Source organism: Ixodes scapularis, unplaced genomic scaffold (assembly GCF_016920785.2).
Source record: "Ixodes scapularis isolate PalLabHiFi unplaced genomic scaffold, ASM1692078v2 ptg001158l_1___fragment_3__unscaffolded, whole genome shotgun sequence".
NCBI classification, from domain to species: domain Eukaryota; kingdom Metazoa; phylum Arthropoda; class Arachnida; order Ixodida; family Ixodidae; genus Ixodes; species Ixodes scapularis.
This window is the reverse complement of record NW_024610108.1, coordinates 3,417,244-3,421,804: the sequence shown is the minus strand read 5'-3', so window position 1 is coordinate 3,421,804 and position 4,561 is coordinate 3,417,244. Positions and strand designations below refer to the sequence as shown.

At 49.0% G+C, this 4,561-nt stretch overlaps 2 non-coding genes across 2 annotated transcripts; both read right to left on the bottom strand.

Moving 5' to 3' along the window:
• Nucleotides 1–221: 221 nt before the first annotated feature.
• LOC120845459 lies at nucleotides 222–374 on the bottom strand. The gene has a single exon (XR_005716660.1). It is a non-coding gene; the product is annotated as a 5.8S ribosomal RNA (ribosomal RNA).
• A 437-nt stretch (nucleotides 375–811) lies between these two features.
• Nucleotides 812–2,627, bottom strand: LOC120845554. The gene has a single exon (XR_005716756.1). It is a non-coding gene; the product is annotated as a small subunit ribosomal RNA (ribosomal RNA).
• Between the last annotated feature and the right edge of the window lie 1,934 nt (nucleotides 2,628–4,561).

Genomic DNA, 4,561 nt, shown 5'->3' with positions numbered 1-4,561 from the left:
TTTTCCACAAACGGTATCCATCGAGTTTCGTTTTCCCATGCAGTGTTCGATAAAAACTCGTAGGAGGAGGAGGACTGGTTAAGCGCACGCGTGCAATCGCACCACTCGTGCATTTGCTCAAAGAAAACGCAACGCAAGAAAGCATAAAACTGCGTGCTGCCCACGATCCGACACAGTCAAAACGAGGTAGAAAACAAATTCTCCTCTCTTGATATATGATCCGACCCTCACACAGACGAAGCCACGGGAAGGCCCGAGGCCGCAATGTGCGTTCAAAGAGTAAGTGCTCAGTGTGTCCTGCAATTCACACCAAGTCTCGCAGCTGGCTGCGTTCTTCATCGACCCGAGAACCGAGTGATCCACCGCTTAGAGTCGTGTTTTTGGATTTTTCAATCAGTACGACAAAACACAAGTTGTTGTTTTTTTTTCGCGCCCGGCACATCCCATGCCATCTCGAAAGCGCAAAAAAAAGCTTCTTCTCAAACGCCTCTTCGTTAATCAAAAGAAAAGGGCGATCCTCGAGAAGAGACGAAAAAGGGGGCGATGCGCCTTTTGTAACCCGCGGATTGTCCCGGTGCACTTGAAATCTCCTCTCAATCGAGGCAGCAGAGGGCTCCCGCTGGGCGCATCATCGAAAGGAACGGAGGCCACCCAAAGAAAAAGGCACATCCGAACCACAGTTGTTTTTTTTTTTTTTGTGCCGTCCCGACGGCATCCAAGCTTGGTCGGGATCGGCGCCAGATAAATTCGCACATCGAGTCCATTCCCCGTACAAGAGGAAGAAGACAAAACGATGCCAAATAACATCCGGTAATGATCCTTCCGCAGGTTCACCTACGGAAACCTTGTTACGACTTTTACTTCCTCTAAATGATCAAGTTTGGTCATCTTTCCAACACACCGGCGCAACCGAAAGGCCGCTCCGGGTATCGGTCCGAAGACCTCACTAAATCATTCAATCGGTAGTAGCGACGGGCGGTGTGTACAAAGGGCAGGGACGTAATCAACGCGAGCTTATGACTCGCGCTTACTGGGAATTCCTCGTTCAAGGGGAACAATTGCAAGCCCCTATCCCAATCACGAAGGAGGTTCCACGGGTTACCCAGTCTTTACAGACAGGGATAAAAACACGCTGCTTCCTTCAGTGTAGCGCGCGTGCGGCCCCGGACATCTAAGGGCATCACAGACCTGTTATTGCTCTGTTTCGTGCGGCTAGGAGCCGCTTGTCCCTCTAAGAAGGGTGCAAGGTGCAGAGAACCACGCACCTATTTAATAGGCTAGAGTCTCGTTCGTTATCGGAATTAACCAGACAAATCGCTCCACCAACTAAGAACGGCCATGCACCACCATCCACCGAATCAAGAAAGAGCTCTCAATCTGTCAATCCTCCCAGTGTCCGGGCCGGGTAAGTTTTCCCGTGTTGAGTCAAATTAAGCCGCAGGCTCCACTCCTGGTGGTGCCCTTCCGTCAATTCCTTTAAGTTTCAGCTTTGCAACCATACTTCCCCCGGAACCCAAATACTTTGGTTTCCCGGAAGCTGCCCGCCGAGTCATTTGAGTAACTCAGGCGGATCGCTGGTTGGCATCGTTTATGGTTAGAACTAGGGCGGTATCTGATCGCCTTCGAACCTCTAACTTTCGTTCTTGATCAATGAAAACATTCTTGGCAAATGCTTTCGCAGTAGTTCGTCTTGCGACGGTCCAAGAATTTCACCTCTAGCGCCGCAATACGAATGCCCCCGTCTGTCCCTCTTAATCATTATCCTGTATTCCAAAAACCAACAGAACAGAAACAGGATCTTGTTCTATTATTCCATGCACTGTTATTCAGGCGAATCGCCTGCGTTGAGCACTCTAATTTTTTCAAAGTAAACGCGCCGGCCAAAGCAAGGCACCTGATGAAGGGAACCAAGCCACGACAGGCATGATGTTCAGCACGGGCCGTAACGTGGTGTCCACGCACTTCCCGCCTGTAACTGAGATCCAACTACGAGCTTTTTAACCGCAGCAACTTTAGTATACGCTATTGGAGCTGGAATTACCGCGGCTGCTGGCACCAGACTTGCCCTCCAATGGATCCTCGTTAAAGGATTTAGAGTGTACTCATTTCAATTACGGGGCCTCAAAAGAGTCCCGTATTGTTATTTTTCGTCACTACCTCCCCGTGCCGGGAGTGGGTAATTTGCGCGCCTGCTGCCTTCCTTGGATGTGGTAGCCGTTTCTCAGGCTCCCTCTCCGGAATCGAACCCTGATTCTCCGTTACCCGTAACAACCATGGTAGGCGCATAACCTACCATCGACAGTTGATAAGGCAGACACTTGAAAGAAACGTCGCCGGCTCGTGGCCGTGCGATCAGCACAAAGTTATCCAGAGTCACCACACAAAACGGACCGAAGCCCGATTGATCTTGGTCTAATAAAAGCACCCGTCGCCCCGAGGGGCTTCGGGCTCACTGCATGTATTAGCTCTAGAATTGCCACAGTTATCCAAGTAGGAAGAAACGATCTAAGGAACCATAACTGATTTAATGAGCCATTCGCGGTTTCGCCTTGTTTCGGCATGTACTTAGACATGCATGGCTTAATCTTTGAGACAAGCATATGACTACTGGCAGGATCAACCAGGTAATCTTTTCGTGGTGGGTCGCCCAAAACCCTACCAACGCGCGGACGCGGGGCCACCGTCAGGCGCCCCTTACGAACCGCAAACACACACAACGCTTAGGAATTACTTCCAAATCCAAGAAGAAATGAAGCACGTTCGAGCGCGCAGCCGGAATATCCCCGACCGAGGTCGGTACCGACGCGGCAAGAAGCGCATAAATTTCTTTCTCGTCGTAGCAACAGAAAGTCGTACGCCAAAAAAATCATTGACGACGCCTTCGCAGCGTTGCCGAGCTTTCAGGTCCCGTGAGGACGCGAGGACGCACCCCGGCCTTCGGTCAGAACGCACTCGTCATTTCACACCGTTCGGTTAGCGCGGACGCTCCGAAACACCCTCCTCTCGCATTCGTTTTCAAGACACAGGTGCACCCGAGAACCGACCCCAACGGCAGACGCCAGAGATCGCAGGTACCTTGCTGTAACGACCATGCGGCGGAGGCAGCGGCCGAGACGGCGACGAAAGGCGTCGGCGACGTCGTCAGACGCCGCTCGCACCAATCGAACGCTCGACAGACCCCACCTCCACATAATAGCACCGATAAGTATAAAGAAGATCCTTCAAGAGCATTCTGTACATAGTTTGTGGTTATCAGTTTCGGTGACTGACTGACTGACTTACTGTCTCTCACTTATGTGGCTCCTCGTTATTCAGTATCATTTATTTGTCCTTCTTTCTTTCTTATTTTTTTCCCCTCTCTCTCTCCTTATATATATATATGTATGTATGTATGTTTGTGTGTATATATATATATATATAAATGTTCTTTTTTCCTGTCTGCCTCTATGTATACATACATACGTACATACATCCTACCCCTATAAAAAAATTATTTCTCGCTTTTTATTAAAAACGTGCTGACCCCTGCTTGACTCTGATTACTTCTTTTCGACTTTCAGTTCATGTTAACATGGTCAACAGAAAGTTTATTGACTTTGTTATTACAAAGTAAACCAATATTTACACGGGGCGTTTCATGCGTTTTGAATTGTGTCAGAGCCGAACAATGAGCGCTATAGTAAGTGAGATTGTCACTGCTTTTAATCCGAATGCTCGCGGTATCGCGCGTGTTTACGGCAGGCTTCATAATAGGCAATTTTCTTTCTTTACACTACTCTTCTTTGCTCACTTCATTGTTTCTACCATTGGTTTCGTTTGGAAGGCCCCGCCACTTAGTTCCCAACAAAGTCCTCTCAAGGAACGAAGTGAGAAGCACGGGATTAACAAAAGAAAAAGATGCGTGTTTTCTAGCGGTTACCCGTGTCGCTTTGCGACACGGGCTTTCTGGCGCTTTCAACTGGGCGAGAGCCGAACAATTTACCCTACTGCACTTGCGACGGGCAGCGCTTTCAAACGGAATACTGGAAATCTCGCTTACTCTTCTGGCAAGTTTGATAGGAGACAAATATTATTCTTTTCACGCGAATTGTTCGCTCTATTTCTAATCTCTCTCTTCCGTGTCCTTGGCATGGAACGCCCGCTTCGTCTCCCACAAAGTACTTCCGAGGAATCAAGTGCAAATCACGCGACTTTAAAATGTGCGTGTTTTCTAGCGGTTACCCGTGTCGCCAGGCGACACGGGCTTTCTGGCGCTTTCAACTGGGCGAGAGCCGAACAATTTACCCTACTGCACTTGCGACGGGCAGCGCTTTCAAACGGAATACTGGAAATCTCGCTTACTTTTCTGGCAAGTTTGATAGGAGACAAATATTATTCTTTTCACGCGAATTGTTCGCTCTATTTCTAATCTCTCTCTTCCGTGTCCTTGGCATGGAACGCCCGCTTCGTCTCCCACAAAGTACTTCCGAGGAATCAAGTGCAAATCACGCGACTTTAAAATATGCGTGTTTTCTAGCGGTTACCCGTGTCGCGAGGCGACACGTGCTTTCTGGCGCTTTCA